We start from the raw sequence: 19,758 nt of genomic DNA on the forward strand, positions 1-19,758 counted from the left end.
TTATGTCTTACAGAAAAAGTGCAATAATTATTATAGATATAACCATAAGGTTAATTCATAAGTTTAAAAATATTTAGTGTGTCTATTGTTTATGTAGCCTTCGTACTAAATTAAATCTGACACATTTCTACTTCTCTGCGGTGGGTTGGCACCCTGCCCGGGATTGGTTCCTGCCTTGTGCCCTGTGTTGGCTGGGATTGCCTCCAGCAGACCCCCGTGACCCTGTGTTCGGATTCAGCGGATTGGAAAATGGATGGATGGACATTTCTACTTCTGCAGCATGATAACTATATAATGTTTACAAACTAAAACTAGACTCTAATACATCTATTACTTTATTGGCTGAAAAGCAGTTAATTATTGGGTCACAGGAAACTGCAATATAATAGTTTAATTATAATATTTTTATTAGATGAAAGTGTATATTTTATTATAATAAAACAATTATTATTATATTTTGTTTTTTTTTCCTATACTAAATATTATCTCAGAGCACTTTACAATGCACACCATTAGTACAATTTCATCCATCCATCCATCCATCCATTTATATTTTGAATCTGTTTTTTAAATTCTCAAATTATGGGCAGACAAAGTCTACCCTGGTAGCATCAAGTGCATAGCAAAAATGAGCCATAAATATGGTATTCAGCCATTTAAGCAATATTTACCTAAATATAGGCCAAAAATGAGTCATACTGAAGAAGACAGCTGGAGTATCCAGGGTAAAATGTACACATTTAAATCTAGTCTGCTGTACTATAAGTTGGCAATGATAACTGATTTGTTACTTTGCAATACAATTGTACACATACATTTCTTTTAGAACTGGAGGAAAGTTAGGTTAGTTAGGTTTAAAGTAAAATGTCTTAGCAAATAGACCACACTTGTCAAATATTTACAATATAGTTTTTATATTGCAATGGGAAGATACCAGTTACATTTAAAAAGTCTATTTCACTGCACACAAAATTGTAGTACATGTAAACATTTAAAAACAACTAAAAAGCTTTATGCTACTTGTATTAAACAATCTCCTTTAACTTAAAAATGTACTGTAATATGACTGCAACAAACAGCAGAATTAATAAAATATTAAAAAATTTGAACACTAGGACATTCATTTGAAAGCAATATTTCTTAATACTGCTAATCACCAATACAGTACTCAAATATTATATAACAGGTTCCCTTAAACTGTGACTTATTTCAATAAATTCATTCTCCAAAATTTTTTATTGAATTGAAATATTAGGAACCATTAAACCGAAATCTCTATGAAAGCACTAAAAACTTGGATGTAAGGGCATACTGAACATAAATATATAATTTATAAATCAATCCATCTGTCCACTTCATCCAATTTTAGAGTCTTAGGGAGGCACAGCTCATTGCAACAGATTTGGGCAAAATGCTGAAGCCAATTCTGAATAGGATGCCAGTTCATTGCAGGGCACACCCACAACACGACCAATTAAGCGTTACCATTCACCCTAAATCAGTAAAAAAGCCTTATTCAGAACTGAGCTCGGATTCCAATGTCATCTCTTCAAACTGTGCAGCCACAGCAGTAGCCTCAACATTAACACCATGGCAAACATTTAACGAATACTCTAAGGATTATATTATTTATTTAAATATACAAGCAAAACAGTTTAGGGTGAAGCATAAAGTCAGACTTGGAGAGCATACACTTCACGATGTGTTTATGACTCCTGAAATTGCACTAGCTCTCAGAAATATTAATATTAGTGAAAATCTGTAAACAAATTAGTTAGAGAATACTCGTGGTTAAATATTTTACAGGTTACAATAATTTTGAATGAATTCTGAAACCATGGGTAGAACAATGCATATATTAATGGGTTAAAACTTGAATTAAAATAGACTAACCATCCCAATGCATCTCCTATTTCTGGTGTAGCAAAGACATTAAAATATCTGGCAAAAATATTATTAAAACAGTAAGGTGACCAACAGAGAATAAATGCACTCATCGCAATCCCTAGAGTTTTTGTGGCTTTGCCATCCCTTTTGAGAGAATTCAAATGCTTATTATCTTCACAAGATATTTTTTTTCTTGAGCACTTGATAAATTTAGAATGTCTTCTGGCAACTAAGAACACTCTAGCATACATGCATAACATGAAAGGAAAAAAACAAAGAGTGTATCAAGGAAACTCCCCAGTGTGATGAAGAAAATAATGCAGTCAACTGGGCAGACATTATATTCTTCTTCTCTTTTTATATTTCCCTTAAAATCAAAATGCAAAAATGTGTATATGAGTTGAACTGCCCAGCTAACTGTAACAAAACTCAGTGGTACAGAAATTGTAAATTTAGTAGGGTAAATCAAAGGATAACACACAGCATGGTAACAATCAATGGCTACAAATATTAAATGAACAACAGAAATTGTGCACAGTGCTATATCAAAAAAAGAAAAAAACAAGACATATAGTATCTCCAAAATATTAACAAGTTTCAGCAGTTCTAACCATAAAAACTGGCATGAGTAGTATTCCTAAAAGCAAATCTGTGATTGCTAGTGAAAGAATGAGAATGTTGGTCGGTGTATGAAGCTGCTTGAAATGAGAAATGAGATTATCATAATAAGGTTTCCACTAATTGCTAAAACGATTCCAGTTGATAACACAAAATAAAGCATCAAATAAGTAGTTGTAGTTTGTCTTTAGGACAAAAAATATTTTCTGACTGGTAACAGTATGCCACAGTTTGAGGTTCATCAAGTTGTCTACGCTCCATTTTGTATTTGTCTTCAAATGACTGCATTAAACTTCATATACTGAGAATGGTGTATGTAACTGTTTGTTGCACAGAGCTTGTCTTTATAGATGTAAACCCTCAGTCAGGGACACATCTAGTTTCCTATGGGCTTTAATTCATTCACATTTATTGCCTTTTCCCTAGGAGGCATTTTTTCATCTAAGATGCTGCTAATATAGTGTTTGTCTTCATGTGTATAAATAAGTACAACATATTTATTTAAAATAATGGCATTTTTCAAATAAACTATCCATCCATCCATTATCCAACGTGCTATATCCTAACTACAGGGTCACAGGGGTCTGCTGGAGCCATTCCTAGACAACACAGGGTGCAAGGCAGGAAACAAACCCTGGGCAGGGCACCAGCCCACCGCAGCAAATAAACTATAATTTTATAAATGCAAGTAAAGAGATCAGATTTGGATCGTAGGCTAGTGTGTCAAAAATATGTGGTTTTACACTACAATATGTCATACATTTCTAAAGGCAAATTTGTTAAATGGCTTGGTAAAATTTTATCTTGCACATTTTACTGAATTTGCACATATAAAATATAAAAGAACCTTTGCCTGTAGGGTAAGGACAAAGGAAAAACACTTTAAAAATTATCAATGTTTTAATAAACTAAGGAAACCTTCAAAGTTTATGTATACCTTTGGAGCCTGACAAAACCAATGTCAAAGCAGGTGCTTATTTATAGTACTGTCAATGAAGGCAAGTCAATATATTAGATAATAACTAAGCAAGTAACTAAAATTTCATTTGTAGTAACAAGAAACTTGTATCCATTTTTTTAATATGTTGTATCATGACATGGGAGGCATGGCAAAGCAGTGATTTTCATCACCGCAAAACCAGTCCCATAATGCTGCACACGTGAAAATAACCACACAGAGACAGCTTGTAATTACTACCTAACCAGTCTTGCACATCTTTGTAAATATGGGGTTGTTAGAAAACCCCAAACAGACACAAGAAAACTGTGCAACCTCCATACAGTCATTGTCTGGACAAAGGCAATGCTAGGTCCCTGAGGCAGCCATACTACCAACTTCAGTCTTTGTTTCCCTTTACCTAAGGTGACTTGAAAACACATTACACATGCAAAACTCCTACTCATGCACATATGAAACTGGACAATAAATCGTTTTAAGAGAAATAAGGGAAATTTAACAGTGATCCAAATTTGACAGATTTGATATAAGGTTACGACTACTTTAACACTAGAATTACCAGAGCCTACTGAAAAACTCGTAATTCCGTCCCACCTTAAACTGCTTCTTAAATCCCTTCACACCTCTCCGCCAGCCCTTTGTTCTCTAAATGTGCTGATAAAGAGAAGCGGCTATTCCATCCCCCACCAATTTAGAACGTGCACGAACTTCTCTCAGCTCATGCCTTGATTGAGTATCTGGGAGTGAAGTGGAGTTTTAGAGTGAAATAATAGATCGTTGTTTGGAACACACGCATTTCATGTCTGTTCCGTTTCTACAGTAATCTGTGTCAACACATTGTTAAAACAGAAACTTTTTTTATATTCTAGTAGTAGATGACAAAATGTAGGCATAAACTATATAATGTATGAAGCCTGAAGTCCAAATAGCAAAGAAACATTTTCACAAGAATAACACAATTGCACTTTTATTCAAACATATAACTGCAGAAAGAAAAAGCCGCCTTAACATGCGACATTGACACCAGTTTACTATAATTGACTCTGTAGTTCAATAGATACAGCCCCGCTTGAATCAAGGGGTCACGGGTTCGATCCTGCGCCTCCCTTTGAGAAGTAAACTGTTCTTAGTCTTACTGTTTTAGAATAAAACATACTTTTGATTTCAGTCTGTAACAGCCGTGCAATTTATGATCTTTGTAAAGGTTAGCTTTTTTTTTTTTTATTCACTTTTCACTCTCTCAGTCGCGTTCAGAATCAATCCATACAACCCCATCTGACACGGCTGTTTTCACTAAAGACGCTTATAGCTCTGCAGTGTACCACGATGCATACTAACGCCCCCTCCCCCCACCGGTTCTGACACACAAACGCTGGCGAAGCTGCCTTCTTCGTATCTCACCGTCACTTGCTTTTCTTTTTATTCAGTTTTATTGAGTGTTCCTGCCAGTCCCCGCATGTTGCTGTATGCTTTTTCTTTTGCACCCCAGGACATGCAGAAGAAAGAATGGTAAAGACCAACTTCGCCGCTATATGCAATCATCAGACACTCCCCATCTGCCCGTGTCGCTCAAACACAGGAACATATATTGGTGTAAAAGTATAACAAAAGTGCACTTTTATTCAAGTGCACTTTTTCCATCGCCTTTTCCTGTAAGAAGCAGTGTACACACTTCTCTCTATGCTGTGGTTTCTATTACACACCTGAAAGAAAGACAATATATGTGAAAATATAATCGCACTAATGCAATATTATTTGAAAACGAACAGCGCAGATCGGGTGTGAATTTATGCAGGAACTGGAAATTCTCTGATGCGGACCTTCCCCAGGGAAGAAAGTACAGTGTCAGGTGCTCATTCAGTGTAATAGAAACCATAGCACAGAGAGGTGTGTACACGGCAACAAGTACACGGTCGTAAATGTAGGAAGGACGGTCCTTGGGTGTGTGGGAACTGTTAATATTTGAATGTGATGATTTTATATAGCACGGAATGAAAATCTTCACTTCTTAGCATTGCACCATGCAAGATGTCGTATCAATCGCCTACTGTAACTTGCTTTCTTTTTTCTTCGGTTATACAGGTAGTTTTGAATAAAAGTGCACTTGTTTTGTTTGCGAAATGAAGTGTCTGCGTGCACTTTTCGTGGCATTACACGTATTTTTGAGCATGCCCGCTTGAGCAGTATAAAAAGTATTGAAAAGTATAACAAAACAACGGGCAGATGGAGAGTGTCTGATGATTGCATATAGCGCCGAACTTACTGCTCTTTACTATTCTCTCCTCTGCGTGCCCTGGAGTACAAAAGAAACAGAATACAGACGCTATAGCTCTGTGCTGTACCACGATGCATACTAACGCCCCCCACCCGGTTCTGACACACAGACGCTGGCGAAGCTGTCTTCTTCGTATCTCACCGTCACTTGATTTTCTTTTTATTCAGTTTTATTGAGTGTTCCTGCCAGTCCGATCTGACGCTGTTCGCTTTCAAATAATATTGCATTAGTAATGATTATATTTTCACATATATTGTCTTTCTTTCAGGTGTGTAATAGAAACCACAGCATAGAGAGAAGTGTGTACACTGCTTCTTACAGGAAAAGGCGATGGAAAAAGTGCACTTGAATAAAAGTGGTTGTGGGTGTTTGGCGTAGTATGCATCGGGTACACTGCAGAGCTATAGCGCCTTTAGTGAAAACAGCCGTGTCAGATGGGGTTGTATGGATTGATTCTGAACGCGACTGAGAGAGTGAAAAGTGAATAAAAAAAAAAAAAGCTAACCTTTACAAAGATCATAAATTGCACCGGCTGTTACAGACTGAAATCAAAAGTATGTTTTTATTCTAAAACAGTAAGACTAAGAACAGTTTACTTCTCAAAAGGGAGGGGCGCAGGATCGAACCCGTGACCCCTTGATTCGTAGGCGGAGGCTGTATCTATTGAACTACAGAGTCAATTATAGTAAAGTGGTGTCAATGTCGCATGTTAAGGCGGCGTTTTCTTTCTGCAGTTATATGTTTGAATAGAAGTGCAATTGTGTTATTCTTGTGAAAATGTTTCTTTGCTATTTGGACTTCAGGCTTCATACATTATATTGTTTATGCCTACATTTTGTCATCTACTACTAGAATATAAAAAGTTTCTGTTTTAACAATGTGTTGACACAGATTACTGTAGAAACGGAACAGACATGAAATGCGTGTGTTCCAAACAACGATCTATTATTTCACTCTAAAACTCCACTTCACTCCCAGATACTCAATCAAGGCATGAGCTGAGAGAAGTTCGTGCACGTTCTAAATTGGTGGGGGGATGGAATAGCCGGCTTCTCTTTATCAGCACATTTAGAAGACAAAGGGCGCATGGAGAGGTGTGAAGGATTTAAGAAGCAGTTTAAGGTGGACGGAATTACGAAGTTTTCGTAGGCTCTGGTAATTCTAGTGTTAAGGAATTAACAGAGCAGAGAGTGGGAAAGGGAAAAAGCTCTAGTGGAATTGGTATTTGGATGTAGTGGTGAAAAATTATGAAGAAAATGTTAAAGGACATTATTATCACACAAACTCGAGTTCCGTGAGACTCGAACCTGACTGTCTCTTCTAACATACACTGCTCTCTTGTTTAGCTTGATAAGACTCCTGCTTAAGGCCTAGCACCTGACATCTGTCTTCTGAAAAGTTCAAAGTATCCTCTGTGAGTCATCATCTCTCCAGACAAAAAAGTTAGAGTTGTTATTTATTTGTTCTTTTGGCTTTTCAATTCAATCTAGATTCTTATGTAGACAAACAACACTCTTGGCTAATGAACCGAGCATGTCCAATAAAAAAGATTTTTCCATTTTTTTGACTTTCATTGTGGACAATAAACTTTTAGAAAAGAATCTGAAAATGCTTGTGTGGATTGAAAACTTAAAATGAAAATGGTGTTTTCAAATGTATCTGTGTTAGTGTGGACTAGTGCGATATGGTAAGGGTCTTTAATTGTGTAAACCCAATTTTATCAATACAGTGAGTCTGAATAACACTTAATAAAGGTTAGTACACAAACCTGGACAGAACACTAGTCTAACATTTACCACTTGCACTCATCTTTAACCAATTTAGAGCTGATAATCAACCTAACCTGACCATCTTTGGGATGTGCTTAGCTCTGCCGCCTCTATTCTCCATATTTCTCAGTTCCAATCTCCAATTGTGCATGTCTACTCTGTGGGTTTTTTCCGTTTCCTCCCACAATCGATAGACATGACAACTAAATAGACTGAAGATTCTAAACTGACCCCTTTCGAGAATGTGTGTTACTGTACCCCAAACTAAACTGGATTGTGCAGTCTAATAAAACACACTACACTACAAGCTGCTTCACTGAAACAATGATAGTGAAGGTGACTTCTTGTGAAGTTAGAATTCATAGTCTGATAGTGTAATAACTATGTGTTGTACTACAAATCTAAACACTTTCTTGAGGCATTGATCACAAAGTGATGCCAAGTGAGCCTGTAGCTGACCAGTTGGAGCTCTGTCGGCCTTGTATAGAAAGTGAGTAACTCCACAGATAGAGTGTGAAGAGTATTCTGGACACAACTGGATGAAGTGGTAGTTTCAGTATCGGAAAGATATGTCATTGGTGGAGATTTAAATGGCCATGTAGGCAGAGAAAATGGGGTAATACCAATAATCCATGGAGGCTGGAGGTTTGGAGTGAGAAACACTGAAGGAGACAGTATAGTCAACTTTGCAGTAGATTGTGACATGGCAATATAGAGCATGTTTTTTTAAATAAAGTCTGGAGACCAGTACCTGACATTTAGTAGTGGAGGCAAAGTGAGTCAGACTGAATACATCTTGTGCAGACAAAGTCACTTAAAGCAGATTGTAAACAGCAAAGTGAAAAGAATGAATGTAAAACAGCACGATATTGGCTGGTGGTAGCAGATTGGATGTGGTTACAATAAGTGTTACGATGAAGGGTCAGCTCTTTAAGACGGTAGCCAGACCAGCAATGATCTATGGAGCTGGAAGCTTGCCTCTGAAGAGGACCCAAAAGACAAAGCTAGACGAAGCAGAGATAAGAATGTTGAGACAGGTGTGTGGAATGACAAAAATGGATAAGATCAAAAATGTGAAGATAAGGCAACCTGATTGGTAACAACTATCTACAGTATACTACTCCAGCAATCAATATTCAAATAGGGTCATTTCTTCATTAAGCCATAACAGGATTTGTTATTTAATCTTCTATTTAATAAGAAATACATCCACATATCAAATGGTAGCAAAAATGGAGCACCTTTTGTTACCAAACACTGTTTGCGCATCTGTAGCTCTGTAGAGCATCTGTATCTTTAGCATATTAAGTAAAAAATCTGATCTGTGTCTTCTTACTGAAACCTGGCTTAGTAAATGTGACACCGTTCCCCTAGCTGAGGCATCACCAGATGGATACTCGTTCCTTCATAGGTCTAGAGATCTAGAGTTCTCATCCTCCTCGATCTGAGTGCCGCATTTGACACCATTGATCACAATATTCTTAGAAATCGCCTTAGTCAGTGGGTGGGCCTCTCTGGCAGTGTCTTAAATTGGTTTGAATCCTACCTGGCAGGGAGAAAATTCTTTGTTAGTTGTGGTAATCACAACTCAAAGACACATCCTTCTATATACGAAGCAACATGATGTGAGCAGAGTTCTGGTGCTCCCATCGTTCCCTTGCTTTTGTGAGCAATGCGCTGGAAAAATAGACAAAATTATGTCTCTGGAAATAATTAATGTTGATGGAGTACAAATGCCTCACCACATAGTAAATATCAGGGGGGTTCAAAAGGGCGACCTCAATATAGAAAAAAAGTTTAAATTTCATCACAAAAATAACAGAAACTACAAGTATTAAAGTAATACCGCTCAAATGCAATATAACCAAATGAATGAGTTTGTATAAAATATCAAATTGATCTACATATTGAATTGCCTTATGAAGTGGTTAACTTAAAAGTCGGTCGCCTTAAAAGGCGGGTCAGCCTAGTGATATTCTATATGGTGTTCCACAAGGCTCTATCCTGGGTCCACTGCTTTTCTCAATCTACATGCTTCCATTAGGTCAGATTATCTCAGGGCACAACTTGAGTTATCACAGCTATGCTGATGACACACAGCTGTACTTATCAATAGCACCTGATGACACCGACTCTCTCGAATCAATAACACAATGTCTTACTGGTATTTCTGAATGGATGAATAGTAATTTTCTCAAGCTAAATAAAGAGAAAAATGAAATTTTAGTGATTGGCAATAATGGATTTAATGAGGTTACCAGAAATAAACTTGATGCATTAAGATTAAAAGTTAAGACAGAAGTAAAAAACTTAAGGGTAACTGTTGACTGTAACCTGAATTTTAAATCACATATTCATCAGACCACTAGGACAGCATTTTTTCTCTAAAGAAACATAGCAAAAGTTAGACCTCTTATATCATTAAAAGATGCTGAGAAATTAATTCACGCTTTTGTTTTCAGTAGACTAGATTACTGTAACGCACTCCTCTCAGGACTACCCAAAAAAGACATAAATCATTTGCAACAAGTGCAGAATGCAGCTGCTAGAATTCTAACTAGGAAAAGAAAATCTGAACACATTTCTCCAGTTTTGATGTCACTACACTGGTTACCTGTGTCTTTCAGAATTGACTTTAAAATTCTGCTTATGGTTTATAAAGCCTTAAATAATCACGCTCCATCTTATATATCGGAATGTCTGACACCCTATATTCCAAATCGTAACCTTAGATCCTCAAATGAGTGTCTCCTTACAATTCCAAAAGCAAAAATTAAAAGAAGTAGTGAGGCGGCCTTCTGCTGTTATGCACCTAAAATCTGGAATAGCCTACCAATAGAAATTTGCCAGGCTAATATAGTAGAGCACTTTAAAACACTGCTGAAAACGCATTACTTTAACATGGCCTTTTCATAACTTCACTTTAACTTAATCCTGATACTCTGTATGTTCAATTCATCATAATAACTATTCATAGTGGCTCTAAAATCTGTACTGACCCCTGCTCTCTCTTCAGTTTCTTTTTCCGTTTTTTTGTGGTGGCGGCCTGCGCCACCACCACCTACTCAAAGCATCATGATGCTCCAACATTGATGGACTAAAAGCCAGAAGTCTACTGTATGTGACCATCATCATCAAGTCCTTCCGTGAGAACCCTAAATCCAAAGAAGACTGTTTCATTTATTTTAGGTTGAATGCCCAGAGGGGACTGGGCGGTTTCATGGTCTGGAATCCCTACAGATTTTATTTTTTTCTCCAGCCGTCTGGAATTTTTTTTTGTTTTTTCTGCCCCCCCTGGCCATTGAACCTTACTCTTATTCTATGTTAATTAATGTTGACTTATTTTATTTTCTTACTGTGTCTTTTATTCTTCTATTCTTCATTATAAATAAATGTTGTTGTTGTTGTTGTAGAGATTCTGGTTGAAGAGGTAGGCCTTGGAATAATTCATTATAACAAAATACAAATCACGTCTAAAACTAGGCAAATTTACATCCTTTGAGGCATTCATTTTAAATATTAAAATAGATTTCAACACAGTTATAGTGCTAGTCTACAGACCACCAGGGCCATATTCATTGTTCATGACTGAATTTAGCAACCTTCTATCTGATTTGGCTATAAATTATGATCATATAGTACTGATGGGGGAGTTTAATGTACACATTGATGTGGAAACTGACACTTTTAGCAAATGTTTTACTTATTTGTTAAATTCAGTAGGATTTTGTCAGATTGTCAAAGGTCCAACTCATAATCATAACCACACATTAGATTTAATTATAACTTACAAAGTTGAAATTCAAAATTTAAATATTACTCCATTAAATGAAGTTATTTCCGATCACTTCTTAATTACATTTGATTTAGTCCTGCCCTTGCCAACACACTCACAGATTAAAACAAAGACAGTGCGACATCTAGATTGTAATTCTGCTTCAAAATTTATAGATACTTTGAGTAAGTTGAGTGTAATTGTGGAAAACCATTTAGATCAATTAACATCAAATGTAAACATGGAAAACAATTTAGATCAGCTAAAATCACATTATAATGTGACCTTGAGAGATGCTCTGGACACAGTGGCTCCCCTTAAAACAAAAGTGATCAAAGCACATAGAAACTCTCCCTGGTTTAATGAAAATACTCAAGCTCTTAAATTACATGTCTTTCAAATTGCATGGACAGAGACATGTTTTCAAATTGCATAAATTTTATATAAATATAAAAAAGCCCTCTTTAAAGGTCACTCAGAATACTATTCTACAATAAGGGTACTGTTTAGAACAGTGGCTAAATTAACAAATGAAAATTCTGATCTACAGTGCAAAATACCAACAGATATTAGCAGTACAGACTTTATGAACTTCTTCAATGAGAAAATTAAAAATCTCAGCATCACAGTACAAACCAAATACTAGCTTAGCAGACCATGTCTCACATTGCATTCAGCACTTTAGTAATTTTAATCCTGTAACTAAGCAGGAAGTCTTAACTTTAATTACTAAAATGAAGCCCACTACTTGTTCCCTAGATCCAGTGCCAACAAAACTAGTAAAAGTGCAATGGATGTTCTTGCAGCGCCTTTTCTAACCATTATCATTAGTTCATTATTGCATGGTACAGTACCTGATGCACTAAAAGTGTCAGTCATTAAACCATTACTTAAAAAGTCAGACCTAGACCCACACATACTAAATAATTATAGGCCTATTTCAAATTTACCATTTCTCTCTAAAATACTAGATAAAGTAGTTACCAATCAGCTTCAGTCACACCTTACACATTACAATTTATTTGAGAAATTCCAGTCTAGTTTCCACACTGGTCATAGTACAGAAACGGACTAACGGGTTGTAAATGGCATTCTGATATCCTCTGATGAAGGAAACTCCACTGTAATTATGTTGTTGGACTTAAGTGCAGCATTTGACACCATTGACCATTCTATTTTACTGCACAGCCTAGAAAATGATGTTGGGCTTACAGGCACCGTGCTTGGTTTAGTTCTTATTTATCAAATCGATTCCAATATGTACAGAAATGTGCTGACAGTACTCCATCATTATACACAGAAGTTCAATATGGTGTCCCGCAGGGCTCAGTACTGGGACCTTTACTGTTTTCACTTTACATGCTTCCACTGGGATCTCTCATTAGGAAACATAATGTTAATTTTCACTCGTATGCAGATGACACCCAGTTATACCTTTCATTTAAATCAAATGAAGTTTCTCCATGTTGTCTTTAATTAGTTGTGTTAGTGAATTAAAGGAGTGGATGAATGAGAACTACTTGTCTTTAAATACAGATAAAACAGAGATGTTAATTGTTGGAGGGAATGACGCTGATCACAGCAATATTTTGTCATCTTTTAACTCAGTTGGAATCCCCATTAATTTCACTGAATCAGCTCGCACTCTAGGAGTTATCTTTGACTCTAGCATGTCATTTAAAGAGCATATTACAAAGTTGTCCAAAACATGTTTCTTCCATCTTAAAAATGTTAGGAAATTAAGGTGCTTTCTAAATAAACAGGATTCTGAGAAATTAATTCATGCATTTATTTCTAGTAGGATTGACTACTGCAATGCTGTGTTCACTGGATGTTCAAACTGTTCTTTATACTGCCTCCAGTTAATCCAAAATGCTACTGCAAGAATTATTACAAGAACAAGAAAATATGAACACATAACTCCAGTTCTTAAATCTTTACACTGGCTCCCAGTTAAGTTTAGGGCAGATTTCAAAATCCTCCTTTTAACATATAAAGCATTAAATGGCCAAGGTCCGGCTTACTTGTCTGAACTTATCATGATTTACAAACCAGAGCGCATATTAAGATCTCAAGATGCCGGTCTGCTTATGATTCCAAGGATTAAGAAAATAACTGTGGAAGGTCGAGCCTTTAGTTACAGGGCCCCTAAACTGTGGAATGGTCTGCCTGCTACTATAAGAGATGTCCCTTCGGTCTTAGTTTTTAAATCCCGGCTGAAGACTCACTACTTCAGTTTAGTTCTTGCATGCATTGACTGGGTGTTGGCAGGGTTGTGGGGTCAAGCAGCTGTGGGGCATCTGTTGGTTAAGAAAGATTCACTGACCTTGACTTTGCTAACGATGATGTGATGTTTGTGGAGTCAATAGAGATTCTGACTGGGGCCATCGAGAGACTAAGCAAAGGGTCTGTGTCTGGGCTTGCGAGTGTCCTGGATAAAAACCAAGATCCAGACCTTTAATGACCTCTTGGGCACAGCCATCAGCAGTATGTCAGTCTGTGGAGAGAATGTCGACCACGTTGAGAGGTTTACTTACCTTGGCAGCAACATTTATGACTCTGGTGACACTTCCTATGAAGTCAGTAGATAGAATGGGAGAGATGTGGGGTAAAGAGGTCTCTGGAAAGGGGTGTGTGGCGCTCCTTGGTATCTTTGCAAGAGAACTTAGCTCCCGATCTTTGGATTGATGGTGCTTCCTGTTTTGCTATATGAAGTATTTTAAAGGTAAAAGGTTCTAGCAACATACCGCTGTTATCAGAGTTTTCACTGTATTATAAAAGTACTTGTGAGCGTACCTTTTTTCAGACTTTCTTAACAGCTTTGCGAGACTGTGCACAGATAATGTTTGCCATTCAAGTGAATGTTATTATTTATTTTTTATATATTTGTAAGAAATAAGTAATTATGCCATTAAGTTTATTGTGTGAGGTACTTAAGAATTTCTCACATTATTGTATTTATGATTTATTTGTAGTTTTACCCTATTCCAACTGGCTTCAGTAAAGAAAGCAAACTGGGAACTTGTCTGTGTGGTCACTGGAAGGGAGTTTATCTGACTCTCGACTCAGGCAGGGTGCTTGAGGCAGAGGGCAGGACAGCCTGGATTGTGGCAACTACAGGAGGATAACACTGCTGTCAGTGATGAGTAAGGTCCTTGTAAAGGTCATCCTTAATAGGATCCATGAATACTTGCTCACCTAGCAGTGACCAGAGTAGTCTGGTTTTAAGCCTGCCATCAAAGGCATACTGGCACTGAGGGTGCTCATCGAGCACAAATGCTAGTATCAGTAGAGTTGCTTTGCAGTCTTTGTTGATTTTCATGAAGTGTTCAACTCACTTGATCCCCCTGAAGTTGCCAGATGTCATGGCTGGCCTGTACACTGGCACTGTGTGTTCTATTTAGAGAGGAGGCAGAACCTCTGCATTCTTCCCTGTTGATTCTGGTTAGTACTGAGTACTAACCTTCAGTATTGTGTCTCTTTGGAGAATACTTGGGTACCACTGGTTTGACTTTGCATTGAAAGAGTGGTTACTCACAGAATCGCAAATACCTGCATTCTAAGGGAGTGTCAGTTGTGACAGTAAGACCATGTGGCGCGATTTCCGTAGGGTGATCTGGCTCGCTGGATCCTGATTGCTTAGGACCCAAGTGGCCGGACTAGGCCAAGGAGACATCCTTGTAACATCTGGCTGTGTAACTGGACCGTGTATCAACCTGGGTGTTTGCCAGCTGGAATCCTGCGATATTTCGTTGTGTGGTGGGTGCGACAACGTGCTGTACCAGTACATGCTCCCCATCCTGATCTGGCCTGACCTGCTTATGAAGCTTATTGTAGCAGCACTTGTAGTAGGGCACAATTTAGATCTGGAAAGTGTGACCACCTGCTACAAGGCACAATCACACACAGCCACACTCCCTTTTATTTGGCTGATTCTTAATTACAAATTAACCTAACATGAACATCTTTGGAAGGGAAAACACAACTACACAAATACACTGGGGGGAATGTGCAAAAGCTGCGTACAGAGGTAATGGGCAGGGAGTCGCAGCCAGTTGTCATGCAGCAGTGCTAATCACCACACCACTGTGCCTCATGGACTCTGATCTCATATGACTGTGGATTTAGAAGTATGACATTAAGAAATGCATGAATAGATACTAAAATAATCACAGAATGACTTCTTGATTCATACCCAGAGTCAGAAAGTGTGGTAAAATGTTTTTAAATCATCATGCAATATTGCATTTATGTTTCCTAAGAGTAATTTATATGTAAATTTTACAAATTTTACTATAGCTTTAACTGCAACCTAAGAAAAGCTGTTGTTTATTCTTTTTGTTTACAAATCAAGATGTACTGTAGTGCATAAAATGGGAAAAACAGATTAGATGTTTTGATAATTAAGCAAAAAATAAAAATGCAATGACTGATGAAGTTCTTGATGACTTTTATGTAGCCCATTAATGTAAACTATATCTAATATCAGCAATACACCAGTGTATATCTACAGATATTAAACATAACAAAAATCTACAATACACATTAAAATTATAAATTATTTCACTAGTTTAAAAACACACATGACTAGTGAATTTTTATCTAACCATTTGTAGTGGATATGGATGATCTTTAAAAATTCATAAGTAAAGCAAAACAGTGCATTTTATTAACAAATTTATATATACAAATAATCATTTAAACATTGAACTTACCATCTGTATATTTTGGAATATATAATAAATTTAAAACTTCCAAACACCTTTCCAACGATCAATTGTTTGTTTGGTAAATCTATCGTACAGTTGCCACAAGTCTTAATTGTTTAATTTCAATAATATTATCATTGTCATAGCAAAATGTAAATCCTTCATAAAACAAAAAAAAATAGTGTCTGACAAAACCTGTACAATTTTAATTGTGAGCGTCCTTTACATTGCCAGACAAATACGCTTGCATCACATTACCAATAATTATTTTATAAGACAAGTTGTTTTATTTACCTTTTAGATACAGATGAAAAATAGAAACATTCATTTGTTATACGTGCTCTTTTAAAGTCAACCCAAATATTGTTGACATATTTCTTGGATTACAGAAAATGTGTACAAAAAATGCACAAATAAATTCACTGTTATTTGTTACCAAAAATGTTTATAAATTAAGTGCTAACATAATTAATGTATAATTAATTAGTAATAGTAACAATGAAAAAAGATATAGTGTACAGGTATAGTATGAAATCTGCAAATAAAGTAACAAAAAATATTTGACACAAATCTGTTTCTGTAGCTTGTTAATCTTCAAGAACTAAATGAAAATCTGAACTCAGTAAAGTGAAACATGAAATAATATGGTAATTACATCATAAAAACCTCACACAAATCAATTGTTATAGTGAATTCTATCCCAGGGCATGTCATAATTTATAGTTTTAATACAGTTTCATCCATCTTCCAAACCCAATATTCCAAATTTGGGATTATGGGTATATTCTGGCAAAAACCAGCACTGAACACACTGTTACTGCATCACAAAGTACATTTACTTATACTTGGGGCAATTTAGAGTTCTTCAAAACTGTTTAAAACTTAAGCACTTCTTTAAAAACTGAAGAGTAGTCAGATCAACTGATATGCTGTGATTCATACAGTAGGTCAGAGGTTATAGAAAACATCCATCCATTATTCAACCTGCTATATCCTAACTACAGGGTCATGGGGTCTGCTGGAGTCAGTCCCAACCAACACAGGACACAAGGCAGGAAACAAACCCCGGGCAGGGCGGCAGCCCACGCGCACACACACACCCCAAGCACACACTCGGAAAAATTTATAATCACCAATGCACCTAACCTGCATGTCTTTGGACTGTGGGAGGAAACTGAAGCACCCATAGGAAACCCACACAGACAAGGGGAGAACATGCAAACTCCACACAGGGAGGACCCGGGAAGTGAACCCGAATCTCCTAACTGCGAGGCAGCAGCGCTACACATTGCACCACCGTGCCGACCCTTAATGGGAAACATTTTCCTTTAAAGCCAAATACCAAGGCACTGGGGAATATTACCTGCCATATTTTTTTTGATTTCAGATTTCAGTAGCATGACACTATCCACTATACATCCACAACATGTACAGTATTTCACTACACCTGAAATTGTAATACCTCTGAAAATATGTAAACTTGCTGAACATATAAAAAATATTTGTAAAACCTTGCTTGTATATAAACAGCCTCTTTCTACTTCAAAATATAATGTAACCATAATAGACTGTAGAATTAATAAAATATTTCAAGATCTTAACATATGAACATTCATATGGAAAAAATTCATTACTTAACACTATTTAGCAATACAGCATCTTCATGTTTTACAAAGAACACCCCATTAGCCTTTGAGAAAAAGCTAAAGTCATTTTTGAAAAGGATGCCAATCAATTGTATAGTACACCCACAACTACACATTGCAGCCAATTTGGAGTTAATAGTCAACCTAAGATGTGCAACTATAATTTGGTAGAAATAACTCCCAAATGCAGAAACCAGACAGGAATTCCAGTCCAGTCTCCTAAAATTGTGCAACAAAAACAGCACTAACAACTGTGTCACTATGCTATCCTCATTATGAGTCATTTAATCTTCATTATAGTCATTTAGAAATAAGATTTTCTAAAGTGCAAGGAAAAACATTTTAGACTAATGTTCAGCACCACAATTTAATCCCAAAACCCAAAATCAGAATTAGTTTACATACACTTGACAATGTGTGCATGCATGGTTAATATAACATTATCATTCGGGAATGTTAAAACTAATGATGACTGGGAAACAAATTTATTAGAGAAGACTCATGGTTAAATATTTTACAAGTTATTATAATTCTGAAAGATTTCTGAAACCATGGATAGAATAGTGCATATATTAATGGATTAAAACTGGAATTAAAATAAGCTAACCATCCCAATGCATCTACTACCACTGGTGTAGAAAAGAAATCAGAATATGTGGCAAAAATATTATTAAAACAGTAAGGCGACCAACATAAAATAAATGCACTCATCACAATCCCTAGAGTTTTTGTGGCTTTTCCATCCTTTCTCTGAGAATTTATATGCTTATTATCATCAGAAGATGTTTGTTCTCTTGAACACTTAATTAATCTAGAATGCCTTCTGGCAACTAGGAATACTTTAATGTACATGCATAACATTACTGTACATGGAAGCAAAAATGTTAAGAGTGTATCAAGTAAACCCCATAATGTGCTGAACAAAACAATGCAGTCACCTGGGCAAATGTTATATTCCTCTGTTCCTTTTATATTACCTTTAACTTAATAAAAAATCAAAAATGTATATACTAATGGTACTGCCCAGCTAACTGTGACAAAACTCCACGCTACAGAAATTGTAATTTTAGTAGGGTAAAGCAAAGGATAACATACAGCATGGTAACGATCAATGGCTACAAATATTAAATGAACAACAGAAATTGTACACAGTGCTATATCAAAAAAAGAATAAGCAAGACATATAGTATCTCCAAAATACCAACAAGTTTCAACAGTTCTAACCATAGTCATTGGCATGAGAAGTATTCCTAGAAGAAAGTCAGTGACTGCCAGCGAGAGAATGAGAATGTTGGTCGGTGTATGAAGCTGCTTGAAGTGAGAAATTGAGATGATCACAATTAGGTTTCCACCGATTGTCAAAATAATTCCAGCTGATAACAGAAAATACAGTATCAAATAAGTAGTCATAGGTCGTATTTCTTTAGGGCAAGAAATATTTTCTGACTGGTAACAGTATTTCAGAGCTTCAAGTTCATAATGTTCTGTATATTCCATTTTCTATTTTTCTTCAAATAGTCACATTACACATCTGGCAGCAAGAATGGTGTATCTACAGTAATTGTGTCATATACAGGATTAGTTTTTAAAGATGTAAACTCCCACAAAGGGTCACAGGTGAATTCTTTTTAGTTTATATTTAACGTTCAGAGCATTTTCCCTAGGTAGCATTTTCTCACCTAAGATATGGCAAATATATTTGATCACTTGTGTTAGTACAGCAAGGTTATTAAGGATAATGATCATTTTCAAATACAGTATAAGTTTTAAATGCCAGTAAAGTTGGTGAATAAAAATTGAATCAGGAAATCTGCTGCAAATACAGTACAACTATACCTGTCCCTTTATGGCCACAGGGTTAGTCTGATTGAGAAAACAACACCTCATGATTTTTAAATGTTCTAAGTAGAAGATTTCTTACATTATTATCATTGAAGGAAATTCAATATGTTGGATAATCACTGAATAAGTAACCAATAACCATGAATTGTTTTTCAATTGTAGTCACAAAAATCTATTATTTTATTTTGTTTTATGTTGTATCCTGACATGGGAGGCATGTAGCATCCTGGAACTGAACTGTGTAGTGGATATTTTCCATGTAAAGCCGTCCTCCACTAC

General features: G+C 36.3%; 1 pseudogene; it reads right to left on the minus strand.

The window, feature by feature from the left end:
• Nucleotides 1–17,921: 17,921 nt before the first annotated feature.
• On the minus strand, nt 17,922–19,134 carry LOC120526547 (annotated as a pseudogene).
• Between the last annotated feature and the right edge of the window lie 624 nt (nt 19,135–19,758).

Source organism: Polypterus senegalus, chromosome 3, assembly GCF_016835505.1.
Source record: "Polypterus senegalus isolate Bchr_013 chromosome 3, ASM1683550v1, whole genome shotgun sequence".
Taxonomy (NCBI): Eukaryota; Metazoa; Chordata; class Cladistia; order Polypteriformes; family Polypteridae; genus Polypterus; species Polypterus senegalus.